We start from the raw sequence: 19,418 nt of genomic DNA, 5'->3' as shown, positions 1-19,418 counted from the left end.
AGCAAATGGACGATAGGTATTTTGGTCTTAATTAATGATATAAGGCGAATTACATTTGAGTACGCTGATACTAACAATATCAATCTTTGTTTTGATAAATCATGCAAAATGGCGGGCCGTGACTGGGTTCAAGATTTTTTTAAAGCCATTCTCATTTAGTTCTACGACATTCAGCGGTGGCTTGGCTAGAGCTATGGGATTCAATAAATCTCAAGTGGAGCATTTTTAGAAAAACTGAAAGACTCGCAAGAGCAAATATGTAGACCATATCGCATTTACAACGTCGACAAGACAGGGATAAATACCGTGCGTATAAAAACTGCTAAAGTTGTCACTATGAAAGGCAAAAAGGTAGCAAACGAAATTGTGTGTGCAGAACGAGGGGTCATATTAACATATATCTAATGTATGAGTGCCAATGGCAATTACATCCCGCCAGCATTGATTTAATTGCGTAAACTGACTAATAACTAGTAAAGAATATTTTTTAAGTGGTGTTATAATAAAGAACCTTTCTTCTTGGTAATTGTGATTTATTAAATTATAGCAAGCCATGCGCTTTCATTTAAGCGTATTCTTACCTCATATGCGTTTACTTACACCATAAGGGTGCGTACAGTTACACGGAACGTGGGTCAAGTGAGTGCATCGCGATTTTATGCAATTATACATATGTTTACAGAAAAAACTACTGAGATTTCTGTCATTGTTTTTATATCAATTTATAGGCTTTTAAATGGTTTACCTAAGAGTTTTGCTTATACATACCTAACTCTTAAGGCGAAGTGAGCCCTTATTAACCAAAGTGTGCACAGTTGACCCGTATGACTATGCATTAATTACACCCAAGGTATTTTAAACACAAACAATCATTGAATACAGGTGTAAAGCCAAACTAGACAAAATGAAAGAACAACATCGCGGCAAGAAAAGCAAACGCCAGAATAAGCCACACATTAGTTAACACCTATTAACTAGAGAACTATAAACACCATAATAAGCAAGCGCCCTAGCTAATGATCCTTTACATATAATAACTTACAAGCGAGAAACATGGCCACGTCTTAACTCCTAATTAGCAAAAACCAGTTCAAAACACATTCCTCGTGAATGCCTCGTGGGCTAGCATGGACCACGCGCATTAAGCAGACAAAATAATATATTGGAACAAACGTTTACGAAACATGAACTATCCGCTAAGTCAAAGTCTGCCCAAATCGTGTAGCATGTCGTGCCGTAACCCGCAGCCCTACTAACAGGCTCTCGTGTTTGCAAGCAACTGCCGCTTCGAGTAAAATTGAACCAGACTGTCCATGCGACCTCTCGCACAATACAAATAAAGGAGTTGTCTCTCACAAGCGTCCGAAATCAGCATCACCCACGTTTAAACTGCCAAACACCCAAGCTTACGTGATCCCCAAGAAACGTATCAACTCCCGCGTCACAACTGCTAGTGAGCATAATGCAATGCAAGATAATAGTGACCGCAGCGACGCAAAACATGAAACAAATAGAATGAAAAGAATCCTTAAAACGGTTTTAAGTGAGCACTAGCCTCGAAAGCCATGATAATCAAAACTATTAGACCGAAGGAGAATTTCCAACAGTTTGGGGGGGGGGGGAGGGGGGTTCCGAAAGGTAAATGTGGTCTTACGCGCGACACTACCAAAAGCAAACATGGCGCGCCGCCCTCGTGCAAAACACTTAAGACACAAACGTCCATCAAAACACTTAAGACCCAAACTTCCATCAGTTCGGTGGTGCGCTGCCACGTCGGAGACCAAAAGCAGAAGAAATACCGCTCCTCCCCTCCCCCCCCGCATCAACAAGCTATATCCCTGATCAAAACTCGCATCACCAGCGAACTCAACGAATTTTGGCGCGCAATTCGAATCTTGATAACCCGCCTGCCTCGCTGCCGGCTCAATATCTCAATTTTTTTTAAATTCAATCAGCGTATAAATAATTTTGACGCTAGGCAAAGCTTACTTTTTTTTGTTAATATTGATAGCATCTTACGCTTCCTGCGTCTTTTTTTTTTTTGATTTCATTACGTTTTCATTTATAAACCTATGTATCCTTACCTTATGTCCGCCCGGGCATCTCAGACTTCGACGTTTACTTTTAGTTTATCTTCGCCTGCAAAAAAAAATGCATTGCAGTTTTTGTTAACTTTTTCAAAAACTTCATCTTGATTTAAATATTTATTGAATAAAGGTGAACTTAAGATGGTTTATTTATTAGCAATATTTTTTCTCTCGGTCTGATAAGACATAAAATTAATTTCCAAACATTAGATGCGCAAAATAAATTCCGTAGTAGGTCTCTTCAGCTTTCAAGATGGCAGAAAGTTGAGATCGGCTCCTTTACAAGAGACACTTTTACGAAACGAAAGTTTTTGCCCTTCTATCTTTGTAACTCTATTCCCCCACATCTTTCCGCTCTCTCTCTCTCTCTCTCGCTCTCTCTCGCTCTCTCTCTCGGTGTCACTTTCGCTACGCTACCTCACTCAGATTTAGGAAAGTGTTCCCGTAATCCCAGAACTTTAGCCATTTTAGATCGATATACTTTCACCATGAAGTAAGAGAGTTTCCTGCTGCACTTGTCTATTCTGCGACAGAAAATTTCACAGAAAAAAGTTAGTTAGTCAAAACCTTTTCTCTTTAAATGAACAAATATATTTTAAATTTCCTAGTAAGTAAATTTTTTCCCCAAATTTGAAAGAAACATGCCCAATTTACTTGTGTATATTTCTTCTTTACTAAAGTCTTCTTATTTTAGAGTTAAATGTATTAAGTAAACAAATTATTTCCTTTGAGCTGTCGCCAATATTCGTATTGCTTACGTTACCAATCATATTGTAATGAAACACAGTAGTAGACCAAACATTGCGATTTTTATCTTCTGATACAATATCAAGCGGAATAAATTGAATATATTTTATGAAGCAAAATAATTTATTTAGATAGTGTTTTAGTGTGTTACAGCTTAACTATTTATGGTTCTATATGTAAATGTTCTTACACTTTATAATATCAGATTTTTACTTGTTGTATGATTCAGTTAATTTAATCATCGTGGCACATACTTTAATAAGTCATAGAAATTATGTACTTCAGTTATATTGGTGTTTGGGATGACAGCCCAATCTATCTAAGAATACATGGGCACAAAAACTAAAAAATACTGATATAGGTAATATAAGTTTATACCTATTTTGTCATAGGCTATTCACAGATGGATCATTCTCAATGGTAAAAAGTTAATTTTATCAAACAAACTAGATAATGATAATTTGATAGCAAGATCATTAAATAGGCAAATTGTCCCGTTACCACTCATACTCCATAAAAGAATAATCCTATATCTTTACTTACATTTGTAGCTCTCTTTTACATTAACTCTTTTAACAAAACAATTATTTGTAACCGTGTGATAAAAAATATTACCAACAGATGTTTATTCATTTTTGAGTAATTTACGACGAACATATCTGGGTTACAAATTCTCCTGGAATCTTCGGTAACTTACGTATATATTTGTAAAATTTCCTTTTTGGATGTTACTTTCTTTCAACATGATCGCACAAGAATCATCTTGGAGTGTTTCAAAAAATTCAAAAACTTATGTCTGCACATATTTTATAAGTTTACTATAAAAACACAACTCTAAAGTTAAAAATGGCTTAGCTTATACAACGATTCATAAATCTAGAGGTACAAAGAACACTATGTTAATTTGAGGTGAATTTTTAGTTGGAAACTCTGTAGAATTTACTGTAATTTCTAACAGTGTAGAATATCGTGGTGCTACGTAGAGGAGTCAGACATATCAATTACGCAGAATACACGAAGGCAGTCAGTTCAGAGCCCTCTATTCACCCGGTACGACTGCAATTACGCTCAATCGAGTAAAAATTCGTAACACTTGATATTGAAGATCATGTTTGGTCGAAATCGATTATGAAATTAATCAGCTTCGCGTCACGGCGATGCAAACAAACGATAATCCAATGGAAGCAACAGAAGTTTTAGAAAATTAGCGGAGGAATTAAGAGTGACAAAAAAAATGTGTTTTCAACAATGGGTGATAATATAATTTAAAATTACAGCTTTCCGGGCTGTTTTTTTTTTTTCCAACAGAGCAAAATTATGTACTTGGGACATTGTTGACGTAATTTTTAACCACCAAAAATTGATATAACTCTGCAGAAAGGCAAACTCTAGCTGTATAAAAAATTACATAGGGAAATAAACTTTGTTAAAATAATAAATATGCTGCTCCCTTATTGAAAGTGAATTTAAAAAAAACTAACTCGATTAATAAAAAATTTGAAAAATCAAAAATTCGATTTGCGAGAAAAAATTTAATTTTTGTTTTTGAAATATGTGGTAGCTATATCTTCTATTTACTTAAATTGGGGTGATTGAAAAATAAAGGGTATTTGTTTACCAGTATTTAGCTTTTTAGCACATAAACGTACAGTTTGTTTATGTGCGTGAATATACATATTTATTTAAACTACTATATACATACTTGCACAAAACCACGAAGATAGGGTGCAATGACATAATTAATAAACTAAATTGTAAGATATGATTTTTTTAATTTACAGTCTTTTTACACAGTAAGAGGAAGAGACATATAAAAAATATATTTTACAATACTTAAAATGTAATTTGTTTTCATAAATACATGCATAAATATTACAAATTTACTATAAAATGCAACACCTCTTTTGAATATATAATTAAGTTCAGCAGAATGGCAGGTCTTAAAAATTTATTCTTAAAAATGTATATGTATGCGATAGTCCCTTCCCTTAAATAATGGAACAGAGTACGATCTCTTGTATGCACTTAAAGAGTCGCAACTAAACCCAACGATTCACTTCCAGACCTGGAGCGGTTTTCAAATACCTTGTTGAAAACCGATGTGGCAATTCGAGGCCAAATTGAGAATGCACCTGAGGGTACAGCACAAACTAAACGGACTTTATATCTTACAAGCTTACCAAGTTTCTTTGGAAAACGAGGGTTGCATAATTTGATGCGTTTCATAGCTAGTTACATATTTATAGTGTGTGGAATTGTTCAACGGCGTGAATACTGTGAAAGGAAGTAATGTGCTCTGTGGATTTTAAACAATTTTTAGTTCGATACTTCAAAGAAGATACTGGTGTCTCCCATTGTTTTATTGTCATTGAACCTGCGTTTTTTAAGGTCCTAATTAAACAAATTTCTACAAACACCGAAAAATTTATGGTTGTTGTAAAAATTTGGAGATAAAAACATGCAAGACAATAAATCCGTATACTCATTAATTTCCCCAACGAATTTTTCAACGACAGCGATAAGTTTTGCAGTGAATTAAATTTAACAACAAAATAATATTTAATAAAAACTTTGAAAGATGTTTGCCAGCCCGAGGAACCAATAAATAAAAGTAAGTGTTGCGTAAATTATATTTATATTCATAAATAATATATTAATAAACTAATATTTGGTGATAAAATTGAAGCTAAATATCGGCAACATTTTCACAAATGCTGTACAAGGTAACATGGGCGTACGTAGGAAATCTCTTGGATATATGAATGGTGAATCCGAAGGTTAAAACCCACGATAATCCTCCAGGCAAAGCTACTTCGTTCATATTATCTCTTTTTAGAAATGTTTTATATATATTATTACGATTTATGTGGGGAAAACGGGGTTCGTAAGGAATGGCCCAATTAGGGTTTTCACAGTTTTATTAATTACTAACATTTTCATAAATAACATATAATTGTACTTCAAAATTTCCGATCACAAATCACCAGCACTTAAAAACTATTTATTCTCAAGTCCCTTAATGTCTGGAGCTAGACTCAACAGCGGTTCGCCCCTTACCTCGTCCCTGTCCACACACAAAGTCTCTCACCGTCTTCGCCGATTTCGGATTTCGCACTTCCCTTCGATCGCGGAACTATCTCGGATTTCGGCACTCAACGCGACACACCGCCAAAGAGGCCGGGCGTCGCTGCTTAAGTACTGGTGAGTCGTCTGTCCAGAACCGACGAGAGCTGGCTGTGTCGAGTCGCGTCATTCCGGGCCGATCCAACGCCCGGAAACATCGAGAATAGCGTCGCTTGTTCACGCCACTTCCGCGCGGCGGCCCGCGGGATTCTCCGAGACCGCTCAGCCGCTCAGATAACGGCGCCGAGGGATGACGATGCGCGGGAAGCGGCGGAGGGGAGGGGTTCGCGACGACCCTTGTAATCTGGCCATGTACGCGTGGCATATCTTGACGTCAGTGGACCGCATCGTGACGCCATGCGCCAGTGGCCTGGCAGGCCCGCCAGCCAGCTCCGAACCTGGCTCGTGTCGCGATATTGTCTGCAACCTTTAAATTTTTTCTCTCTCCTTCGAATCTATTTTCCTTCTACGAATGGAAATTTGTTCCTGTGCGGGGGATAGTTGAAAAGTTTCGCGTGTCTGACGAGAGTAGCAAAGTTCGGAAGTTCGCCGCGTCGTGAATAACAACCCCCACGTGGACGTTAATCCGAACGGATGCCGTCCTGTCTTTTTCTCGGGGCCGCTTGTAAACAAGAGAACCCTTGGGATTCGTACACGCGATGCACGGAAAGATTTTCTTGGGAAATAATCTCTTTGGCTCGGCTCCGTGACTGCAAGGATGCATTTTTTTTTTTTTTTTTTTAGGATGCGGCGCGTTCCAACACGAGTGCCGCTCCCAAACATAAATAACGGGATTTATCACCGTGAGCTTTTGTCCGGGAGGAGAGTAAAACAAAAAAGTAAAGAATTTTCTGGAAATGATACGTCCCTGGAGCGCAGTCACCGGGGTTTAAATCCCTTTTTGTGGATTCGCTCAGATAAAAATAATAATAAAAACGTAATAAATGAATGAATTCAAGTTTGAAGCTCGGCGGTACGGACAGTTGGTGACATTGGCACGAATGTAAATTAGAATTTACCTTATTTGTTCGTATGAATTTTTTTTTTCGCTTACTTACAAGCAGGCCCCAAAAATTATCAATACACGCAACGTGCTGTTTCGAAAAATATTAGCGTTATGTAAAATGAAGGCAGATGCAAAAATTGATAGCTTTTTATTTCAGGCACGAAAGTTCCAGGCATCTGAGTAAAGTAATGTAAGGAAAAATCCTTTGCATATAAAAAAAATTAAGAAGTCAGTTAAACAATCGACGATAAAACGACTTTAAGGAGAGCGCTGTTAGGATACGAAAATGTAAATCACAGGATTATGCGAGCTCATTAGGGCAAAAAGAAAAACCGAATGGAGGTGCAGAAAAACTTAAATTAAAAATATTTAATTGAAAAATATAATTAGACCAAACTGAGTCAGGAAAAACCAAAACATTTGAAAAGTAAAAACAAAAAAAGCAAATACATGAGTATGTGCCAATATATGAGTATATATCAATACAAAAGTAGATTCCCATAAAGAATTAGACAATCAGAGACAGGAATTGACATGCAAAGACAGGAATTGACGTGCAAAGACAGGAATTGACGTGCAAAGACACGAGTAGACGTGCAAAGACAGGAGTAGACGTGCAAAGACAGGAGTAGACGTGCAAAGACACGAGTAGACGTGCAAAGACGGGAGTAGACGTGCAAAGACGGGAGTTTCGTCTTTTCGTTTTGCTGTGTTTTTTGTCTCGATTCAACTGTTGTGTTGAATATTTTTGGGTTCGGAATTTTTGTGCTGTCATCATTTGTGGGTATTTTTTCATTCTGTTAGTCCATTTTTCTTTGTTTTTTCCTTGTTTGTTGACCATATTCCTGTTGTGGAATATTGTGTGGCGTTAAATCCTGACAACAGCAATTTTTTCTTAATTTGTGTTTTTTGTCATGTGTGTTTTTTTTTGTAGTTTTCTTCTGCAGACATACATGTGCTAAGCAATGGCGTATGTCCAAAAGCCTACATCAAGGAAATTAAAAATACATTACAAAATTCAAAAAGTCATTCCTTAACAATTTTTACGATGTATAATGCAGAGTGAAAGCGTCAAGTTTATAATGTGCCCTAATTGAATGTAAATTTATTAATGAACTTTAATAATAGTTTTGGAAGTATGAGGAGGGGGGGGGGGAAATGTTGCTAGGACATTCACTGCCTTCCCGTTCACAAGGCTGTAAGTTTTTTTATTATTACTTCGCCTTGCTCATGAAACGCTTTTCGGAAACTTCAGTTCTGGTTGCCAGGGACCGAGATAGACTACATAAACCATATAGGAGAATACTTACTTGCGGACCACCACTAAGGGGTGGTCCAACTCCTCTCGCAAATTCAAAATGCATGGGTTGTCGCGAGCAAATACCTCTCCCCCATCGAGCATGTTCGCATGGAAAATCTTGGTCCCTACACTTTTCCAGTGTTGCCTTAACCTTCCCCCGGGTGTGTTAGAGAGTGTGTAAAGGGAAGCCTTCTTTTCACAAATGAGAGAGACAAACCTCCAATCGTGAATCTTCGGTTTTTTTTTTGTTCATTGTAAATAAATATGGCGGTGTTGATAAAAGGAAAGACCATAAACAAGGCAACGGTATTTATTTGTAATTGTTTTTAGAGGAGTGTCCGTGAATGTTAATTTTGGACAACTCATGATAACTAATTGTCTATTAGGTTGGGTTAGCTACATTATAAATATTTTAAAAAATTTGGGATGGTGTATTTGGTTAGGATAGCTACATTAAAAATACTGTGAAATCATGTAAACGGTTTCCTAGCGCTGGATAGCTACATATTTAAAAGTTATTTGCTAAGCAACCATAAAATGATTTTACAGTATTTTTGATGTAGCTATACTTACCTAATATAACCAACCATCCACAATGTTTTAAGTATTTATAATGTAGCTAACCTATGATGTATGTTAATGAATAATTTTAAGAATATCTTATAAGTTAAACCCGCGCATTTGGAGAATAAATGCCCGCGAATTTTTTCCCCCCAAATAAATACACCTGTTGTACGGGGAAAAAAAGCGAGCATGAACTTTGGGGAACTTCTGGTGTGGCTCTCTCGTCTGTGAAATGTAGGCTTCCCGTGTGTAAAAGGGATGCTCATGTTTCACCACCGAGGTTATAGCCCATGTCATGTGACTGGTGTTGAATGTCTTTCGACAGTGCTTTCTTTTAGTAAACAACTTCATGTTGTTGTCAATATTCGGTAACGATCATGATGTGATGCTCTGCAAGTACCAGATGGGAGTCAAGTTACATAACACGGACTACAAAAAAAATATTCTCATTGTACCAAAACATTATCGAGCCTGACTTACGTTGAACCACAATCACGTAGTCGTGAAGTGCGAATGTTCAACCGTTCGAATGCAATGAATTCGATTTGGGAAATAATATCTAGTACTTTAGATGCTTATGAAACAAACCTACACCTGGATAATTAGGCCAGTTTATAAAGAAAGCATCAAATATCTTACTACATACGTTAACGGGTAATAGAACAAAACCTAAGAAGCACAAGGAACTAAACCAGTGGGCGCACCAAATAATTGACGAAAGTGTTGTCGAATGTATGCCTCTCAGATAAAGGAATTATTATGTAAATTATCTGCATACTATCTAATAACCCACGGCTACGCTCGGTAAATTCCATGGTGTTGCTGATATTTTACCACAAAAACAAAAGTATGTAAAAGTTGGAAAACATTTTTACTAAAGGAATAGTCATAATAAATATTCGGACTTATAAGAATTTAATTCACAACAAAACCGTTTAAGAATAATATTTTGTGAAGTGTTTAGTTGTGATCATTATTTTTTTTAGTATAGATAAAGTTTTTGATTTTGTAAATCCCGTTTAAGTGTGTTCGCGGATTCATTTTACCTTGATGATATCAACCCTCTATTTTAGGTAGATTTTGAAGAAAGACTACCTATTGTAGTGCGACTTCCTGTTAAAATTTGATATAGTAGTTCGTTTCATGGACTATTGAACCCAAAACTATCGTCAATTCAAAAGTTTTAATGTATATTTATCACATTTTTATGGTTACGATAACTTTCGTACAATTGCACTAATTAATTCCAAACTGATGATAAAATATAGTAATGAAAAATCTTGGTTGATTTGATAAAACGGGTAGAAATGGGGAAGGTTTAATTGAAAAACAAAAAAAAAAATAGTTTTAACTCCCATTATATGACCAATAATGCTCCCATTTAAATATATTATAACTCGCAGAAGTAAAACCAAAAAACATTTATTCCAAAACATTTTTGATACAACCAACAAAAACTGCAAGGTATGGATAAAAACAAGGGTTGAGGACAGCACAATTATAACTCCCTTCGCAGTAACACAATTGAATCAGTTCAAATAGTTTGTAAATTATATAAATGTATTCTAAAATTTTGTCTAAAACTGTTTTTAACATGAACCATTGCTACAAGAGTTAAAGAAAACAGGGGTAGAATGAAAAAATAAAGAATACTTCCTTACCATGTACACTATCTAATCAGTTTTTATTTATTTTGAACATTGTTAATTATTGTCTAAAACATTTGACTTTCGTAAATTTGTATGTAACAAGGGATCAAAGAGAAAAATAATATCACTTGTTTAGTAGGAATTCTCTCAAATCCGTTTAATTTATTGTAAAATTCTAAACATTATCTAGATACTTTGGCTGAACCAATTTTTAATGTAACGACTATTACCAAAAAAAATAGGTGTTAAAATAATAAAATTCATTACTTACTATCAAATTCGTTCGAATTTATTTCAAGCCATCTTATTATTATTATTTAAAACTTGGTACACAGAAAATCTTTTATATATCTACATAGTTATTAATGCAAGAGACAGAATACGAAATTCACTTAAAATTATTCAATGATGGATGCCTTAAGTTTAAAACATTAGAAATATTTTAGCTGCAAGGAATATAAGAAAATGTCTTATCAATGATTTTGGAATATTAGACAACATATGGGATTCATGTACATTAAGTTCTTAAATTTTCCCAAAAGTTTATAGAAGTTACCAGACCATTTCCATAAGAAATAGGTATTTCGAAATCTATCTACTCTGTAGGTTGTGCCAAAAGGTTTCCTTTTTCATTTCATGAGATAGCCAATTAAAAATAAGTACAACACGTGCCTATTTAATTTTAATTAAGATTATGTCATCATTTACATATTCATTTATTTTTCTTATAGCTTTCCTTAAAATAATAAATTATTATTTAACTTTATTACATATCCCATATTATTTTAAGATTTTCAAAACAATCGCCTCTTTCTTCGAAATGTAAATTAATCAAAATCTTTCTGAACGTTATTTGTTTGATTTTTTGTTATGCTTAGTATTACTTTAAAAAATACCTAAATTTTCACCTCCGTCTTCTTTCCCCACAGGTTTGCCTATTGTAAATTTAGAACTACAGATTTATTAAATATGGCAATATCCGTTTACCAAATTTAACTAAATTCATCACGTTCCATTTTAACAGCAGATGAGAAATCCAAAATAATTTTAATAATTGACATTTATATTGAACTAAAATTACTTTTCCAATACTAATTTGGTGGATCCATGTGTTTTTTTTTTAAATAATTTTAACCCCTGTTACAGCTAAAGTGGTGATATTTAGAGGAACGTTGCATAAGAAAAGATAGTTTAGGTATGTATATTAATCATTTTAATACCCCAAATAAAGTTTCATTTGTTCAGACTATATTATTTTTACAAGTTTAAACCATAATAACAATGTTTCGTCCTTCATTAAAAAATATCAATAAATTAAATACAACATCTCTCGTAACGAGTTTCTGTTATTACACTCGTTTAAATTCATATACTAGTTTACTTAAAACCATACTTACCCCATCATTACCCATTATGGGTAGAATTTCTCAAAATGGTAACATTTTGGTTAGTAGTATTCTCATTTTTGGATTGAGAAGTATAATTAATTATAATAAAATTTATCCATTTTATATCTAGAGGGAGGGTATATTTCGTAAAATGGCACAATTTTGGTTGATAGCTTTCGTATGCTTATACTTGGTACCTAATACCTATTCTTATGCTTTATTAGATTTGGAGATATAATTATTTTAAACATATTTACCACTTTTTCATCCCTCAAGTGTTGAAATTCGCACAATATTAAAATAGTGGTGGGTAGCTTTCGCATGCTTATACTTGGTGCCTAATATATATTGTGTTGTTTAAATTTGGAGATATTATAAATAATCTAAAAAAAATTATCACCCCTTTTCATTCCTTTAGAGGATGAATTGTCATAAATCCTTTCTTAGTGCTCACCTATTATTTAAGGAACTCTTATGCTAAAAATCATGATTTTAGAACCGTCGGTTTAAGCGGTGCGTTTTCTGTCAGTGTTAAGAGTTTTGTTAAATAGATATATTTTTTGTTTCATATTCGCAGTGCAATCTTAGATAAAATTCTCTCTGAAGCAGGCAACACAGTCAGAGAATTTTCCTTCGGGCCACAGGAAGAAAAATGCTGCATTGGACTGGTGAAAAGTAATTGCAATCGCCACCACGAGGTTACAAAGCTGTGCAATATTTCAGCACAAATATTATTTTTTCTCTTTCCTGTAGCAATATGAACTGCACAAAGCATGTCAAACGAAGAGACACATGAATGCTGAGTGCAGAGACCTGCTTTTTTTTATCACAGAACTGTGGTGTTCGAGAAAAGGAGCAAGATTGCTTCGGGCGCTAAGTTTCCTTGATTAAAATTGCAACTACTACTCCAGCGATCTGGATAACAGAGCAAAAGATTGGGTGGTAAGCTTTGTGGAAACAAGTTGAAAGGACTGTGTTTTATGGAAGTGACTTTGTTCAAAGCTGAAAATCCTGATTTATAGTTAATCACTATAATCTTCCGTGGTCAATCAACATTTTCCAGTGTGCTGGGTGTTGCATTATGGTGCTGGTGTGATAGTAAGTTAACTACATTATTGCATGCCATCTACTGACATTTCCTTATTCCATGAGGAAAACAGCTGACCCTCGCCCCATGAATTTGAAGCACCTGTTGAGGGTTCTTCTTGCGTGTGAAAGACAAGTCCTGCCAGGACCAAATGGTCGAGGTCAGACCTCGGTGGCTTAGGGCGTCTTGATTTTGGGAGTCGTAAGCAACTTTGAGGTATTTTCAAGCCATCTGCATTTTTTTGAGGACTAAAATGGAAAAATTTCCTTGAAAACGGGATTTTTTTCCCCTCAAAATAGTGAAATTTTAATTGTTCTAATTTTTTAGATTTGTTGATTGAACCTATTTTCCTTAAATAAAAAAAAAATCTGGAAATTTTTGTGAATATTGGATAATCGTTTTTACAAATTTCGAGTATTTTTTTGGACATTTTTTTAAACATTTTGAAGGTCAAGGTCACGGTCTAGGTCATCCAATATGGTCACCGTGACGTCACATTCCAAGATGGCGAACCGGCACCTGGCACCCTTGCCCAGCTCCAGTAGCCGTACCGGCCAAACTTCACTACTCATATGGTGAATCATTCATTGCTGTGACCTGGCAGCAGATTCACATCAGTGAGTGATTAACCACATAAAACAACAAAAAAGGCCCCGCGTTGGCTGATCACGACTTTAGTATTCCGAGCCTGATCGGGTCTCCATGCGTGCTCAAGATTGTCTTAGGATTAACTTCTTCCAGTGCATTTCCCAATCCCAGATGAATTTAGATTCCCGCAATAAAACGAAACACAGTCATTAACAAACTTTGAATTCCATACTCACTTCATACTGTGATGTATTACAAGGGAGTACTCTGAGAAGTGGTGATAATATCTTCCTTCCAAAATAAATATTTAAAAATTATTCTAACATTCACCAAAGATGAAACAAATATAATTTATAAGCACACAGTGGACAAAGTGGTTTCATTTCTTTCTTTACCCTCCCCCCAAAGAAATGAAATTCTGTTTACGCTTGTGATATATTGACGAAGAAATTAAGTCGCTCTTCACCAATTATCTTCTTTAGAAATGCGCAATATAAAAGTTTATTGGTTTTTTTCTATAATAACCCAAATTATTTATATACTTTTCCCTTCTCCATATAAACCTATTAGGTACTTTTCAAAAAATAAAAAAAGCTGGTCAAAAATTTTAGCACTCAAATATATAAAACATTTTTTAAACTGTATACATATTTTTAAACAACACTGTAAGAGTAATGCAAATTCGACAAAAATTTGTTTAATTGATAAATTTACAAAAAAAAAGTAAATATTAAAAAAACATTCGTAACACGTTATAAAGCAGATATTTTTACCAGAACTTATTTACGACATACATTTTTAACGTTTTTTTTGAAAATAGGTCAGATTGATAGATTATAATCTTGCCAGTGTACACTATTATTCAAACGAAAATAATGGCACGTATGCTCGTAAACCCGCAGATGTACGTACATGTAGACAAATGATAGCCAGTTACCGCAATTGTGAAACACTGGATTTTCATTAGAGAGCATGCTGGTTCGAATCTACAGTCCAGCTATTCTGATAAATGATTTTAAAAAAATAATAATTTTTGAAAACACTTTGAGTTAACTATGGAGTTGGGTCCTAACCGTAAGCAATTAATAATTCCCTCTCTTCCCAAAAGAGTTTGCTTTTTTTTTTTCCTGAGACTATTGCCGAGATAACTTAAATCAAAGTCTTAACCAAAAATTCTTGCCTTATGTGTGTGTTCCAGGTAACGTGAAGTTCTTTAAACCACTCACGTATTCTTTTGCGAATGTCGTCGTTTGTAGCAGTTAAGTCACATCTGGCCAAAGTTTGGGGTCAGAACAGAATAAAAAAAGAGCTAAGGCCAGGTCAGTAAATAATGACCTGTTCATCAATCTGAATCAGATAAACGTTTAAGTGTTCCCACAAACGATTTTACCTCGACCCTAGTAATGGCAGTAATTGCTTTCAATTTTATGAAAATTTTACTGTTGCCTATTTGTGAAAAGATGCTAAAGTTGAAATAATAATGCCCCAGTACTTTTATTAAGTAGTTATGAGTATTATGGTGTGCAATAAAAAATTATTAATAATAATTTTGTAATTTTAGACGTGTCTCGGTATACGGCATTTGGTAGGAGTAATTTCGTGAGTGAAGCGGAAGTCAAATGAACGGAAATGCGTAACCACGGTGCTGTATGTGCGTGGAAGTCTCAGAAATCTCGAAAAGATGGTGGACATACGTAATTAATCCGTATATAGAAATATATTTTTTTCTCTCTCTTCCCAACAAGCTATTGGGTAAGTGCGTTTTTATTATTGTGACTCGATTAATGTATTTATAATTATTGCATGTAAAAGTGTGTTAGCTTGTGTGTTTTTACTAACGATGCTGTTTTGTGTATATAACCAAGATTTACAAGGTAACCTGCATTAAAAAATATCCTTCCTTTATTCTATTTTTTTATCATGAATAAATTTTTTTTTTTATTTTCGGCTCTGACATTAATCTCCATTTATTTATTACTTATCTCCTAACTGCTTGACAATAATTTTCATAAAAACTTACGTGATTTCTATCATTTCGCTATTCTAAGGATCTTTTTTTTCCCGTCCGTGGTGGTATGTTTGAGTAGATTGTCACACGAATGTGAATACCAGAATGAAGTCAATATTATAGCATGCGGACAAACTGCATCTGAACTGTTCTGAAACTACCCGAAGCACATCAAATATACTGACTGAGAAAAAATGTAGGAAATAAATCAAAATTAGCCTAACGTAACCGGGGTTTTGTTGGGTTCGGTTCGGTGTGTTTATTACCATCTTGATAAACAGAATCATAAATAGGTTTTAAAGAGGGGGAAAATGTTGACAGTTTTTCCCTGAAATGATTACTTTTCGTGTATTTATCACACCCGACATTATTTAAAAGAATTGTACGTTAAATTTCGTGTCAAAGTTTAGTATTTTAAGTTTATTTGCAACACAAGAACACATGAATGGGATCTTTACCGAGGTTAGATGTTTACTCATACTAGCGTTTACACATACTAGGCACTAACATGCATAACCCTATATATTGGCTTATTTTAATTTTTTTTTATTAATTTTGTATCACGCAGGACTGAAAATTTATAAAAAAACGTAAGATAATTGAGGAAATAAATTTTATTTGTGCAAAAATACAAAAATTTTGACATTTGACGACAATAACTTTTGAAAGAGGTAAAAACGTATTTATTTATACTTATTTGGTATACTTTAATTGTGCATGTGCTGAGATGTGTACCCTTAGTTTATCGTCGCATTCCGCGTTGTGTTGAAAGAACTACACGAACGACTCGTCTGCGTACCCTGGGAAGTTGTCTTGGTTTTTTTTTTTCTTCCAATTTGTAGAGTCTTTGAATCAGCTAGAACATGGGGTCTTTGGATCTTGGTACATGTGGACTATAACGCCATACTTTTCGGTATTTACTTACAGAACTTATGTTTTTAAGTAGCCCACAGTCGCCAAACACTAGATTCTTTCGTTCGTCTATGTGCTAAAAACACATGGCAGCTGCTCGAGATATTCGTATATTTTGTATAATTAATCAATCTTCTTAAAAATAAAATTGGTTTTAGCGAAAACAACACTGTAAAAATAATGCACCTTATGTTTTATAAATAAAATTTGACACAATATTATTTTAATAGATAAATTTACAAAAGTAAATATTTGATATTTTTTTTATATTTCGTAAAGTGTTACAATGCAGATATTTATAACCAGAGTATGTATATTTTTATACCAGAATTTATAAACGACATACACTAATTTTTTATGTTTTAAAAATAAGTCAGGTTTATTCAAGCTTATAAAAAAACTCTAAACGAAATTTTAAATAGGACAAAATACTCGCAGATATTGTAAATATCGTGAATGTTGCATCTCCTTTAACAATTGCCACGTCCTGGTGCAAGTCTTGATGCCAGCCCCGTGTTAAACTCGACAGCTTTATTAGGTTGCCTCACCTGCAGCCTAACTAGGTTTGTCGCGATCAGAGTTCGCCGCCGTACATTTGCGACCGGGGTGAAAAAAAAAAGACGAACGCGAGAAAGAAAACAAATGACGGGTGTTTGCACGACTGCGTAGGTAGCTCCGAGGGGAGTTCTCGTCGAACCAAGATAACTCAATTCACCAGGTGACAAAACTAGTGAAACGTTCCCGACGATATGCCGCTTTCGATTTTTATTGATTCAGACACCTTGATAAGTTTGAAATATCCGCCAGGAAAGTATTTCCAACGTACACAACAACAATTACCTTAAAAATTAAATTATTTGAAATGAAACAAAACAGATAATTTGAATACTTCGATTAAATAATTTTCGTAAAGGCACCACCCGAAAACCTCATTTACAGTTACAAATTAACCTACTTAGGTTTTTTCACAAATTATTAATTTGGTATTATTTAGAATTTGGCTGTAATGGAGGTATGTACCTTTGTGAGAAATATTCATGGAGTAATGCTTATCATACAGAGTCTATGTAGATAAAAACGGTGACCCCCTAATTGTCTGAACGAGTTCTGTACGCAGATAAATTCTTGTTTGACAGTTCGAAGAATTAAGAGTTGTGCATGTCTATAATTTCTGAACAAATTAATAAGAATGTGCTAAAATATTTAATGTTGCTTTGAGAATAGGTATCCACCTGAAAGGGATGTGAGTATGTCTGGTAAGCAGGTTTCACTGGAGTGATAAAATACACTTGAATCATGCACGCAACTGCTGCTTACCTTCAAGAAAGATGTAGAATATAGATAACCTTACACACTCAGTTTATGTGTCTGTTTTCCATGCGAAGCCTCATGCCTGAACGATAAACTCATGTTACTTCGCTGTTCTGTCCGGTGAAACCTGGTCTGAGACTTCAGTTCCCTCCGGTACACTTCACAATGCGCTCAGTTGCGAGGGAAAATTTCGCCATTGCCGCATCGAAAAGAGCCTCCATTCATTTGTAGGAACGTACAAATCTCTTCCCCAAGCTAAGGGATTTGGTAATGAGATCAAAAAGGCTACCTCATAAGATGTAATCGTTGAAAAGTCCAAAGTAATTTAACCACATGCTTATCGTAAATAAGGAAAAAAATGGGTTGTCAGTAAAGTCGGTTTACGGACGATGGTTAACGTGACATGGTCATAACAAAACATTGATGAAATGATTGCATACTTTTATGAATAAAATTGAATCATTTTTATTGAATTATCACCTTTTTGTATGGATACAAAGAAGGAGTGAAATGAAATCTACAATTTAATTGATAAACTTACTTTTATTTGCACTCATTAATTCAAATATGTGTATTACTTTAACGAAGAGATTATTTTAACTATAACTTTTATACATGTTTGCTATTTAACTTCTTCCTATCTGTATTATTCTGTTAAGGATAGGACGATGATAGGAAAAGTAGGAAACGAATGGGAGTGTTTCAAGTTTAATGTGCCTCGAAAAATTCAAATCGATGGTTGTTCCAATCGAGTGGAAGAGAGATAGATGTGGCGCAAGCGTATAATGAGCGTAACGGGACAGTGTGCGTAACCGGACACTTTTCGTGCAAAAAAAATTTGTTTTAATCAAGTCATGTTTACGGAGAACCGAAACAAACTGATAAAACTGGATGAACTGGACAAAATCTAAACTGTGGCTAAAAACTTTATGTTAAATTGAAAGTTATAGTTTATTCTTCAAATAGAGATTCCGACCAACTGGCAGTTAACTTGAGCGTGTATGCGGCCTTTTGACAGGATACCAGCATGTAAAACATTCGCAGGAGGGTCCAACGCTTTAAATCTCGTTCCATTTTTACATGCTTTATATTAGCTTCACCTGTATGTTTGCCCGCCGTCTGTAACTCTGTCTGTCCGTCTGTAACTCTTTCGACTAAGAGTGAGTGACTCATCACTGTAAAATGTCCCACCCATTTCATTACGTTCGTTAGCCGAGCGGTCTAAGGCGCGCGACTTCTGTGACGTCAGCTTTCGGATTCAGCGATCGTGGGTTCTACTCCCGGCCACGCCGAAAAAAAAAATGTTTTTTTTTTCCCCGGTAAATTCTAATATTATATCCATACATCTAACTGCAAATGATTCGTAGAGACTTTACCTATTCTTTGTGACGTTGCAACTCCAAATAGTTATCTCAGATGGTAATAGGTAGTGTCGGTAACTAATTTCCCTATGATAAATATACATAAATATAGTTTAAAAAACTAAAAAAACATGCTTTTAAAGAATATCAAACTAAAAAGTTAAAAATAAATATAGTTTAAAAAACTAAAAAACATGCTTTTAAAGAATATCAAACTAAAAAGTAAAAAATAATTTTAAAATTAAATTTATGACAATAGTATTTAAGCAATACTAGTATAAATGAGA

At 34.7% G+C, this 19,418-nt stretch overlaps 2 protein-coding genes across 3 annotated transcripts in view; one reads left to right on the top strand and one right to left on the bottom strand.

The window, feature by feature from the left end:
* LOC134539581 (uncharacterized) overlaps positions 1-19,418 on the top strand; it is an 828,445-nt gene that overhangs the window by 94,132 nt on the left and 714,895 nt on the right. The gene's annotated exons all lie outside the window — the stretch shown is intronic.
* Positions 1-19,418, bottom strand: part of LOC134539580 (octopamine receptor beta-2R-like) — a 697,934-nt gene that overhangs the window by 511,741 nt on the left and 166,775 nt on the right. Inside the window, exon 2 of one of the 2 annotated variants that reach the window (XM_063381737.1) lies at positions 2,085-2,139. The exons of the other annotated variant lie outside the window; for it this stretch is intronic. The gene's annotated coding sequence lies outside the window, so the exon portion shown is untranslated. The remainder of the gene's footprint in view (positions 1-2,084; positions 2,140-19,418) is intronic. 2 annotated transcript variants of the gene reach the window in all.

This window comes from Bacillus rossius, chromosome 15 (genome assembly GCF_032445375.1).
Source record: "Bacillus rossius redtenbacheri isolate Brsri chromosome 15, Brsri_v3, whole genome shotgun sequence".
Classification (NCBI taxonomy): domain Eukaryota; kingdom Metazoa; phylum Arthropoda; class Insecta; order Phasmatodea; family Bacillidae; genus Bacillus; species Bacillus rossius.
Note: the sequence above shows the minus strand (reverse complement) of the source record. Positions and strands in the feature narration are given on the sequence as shown.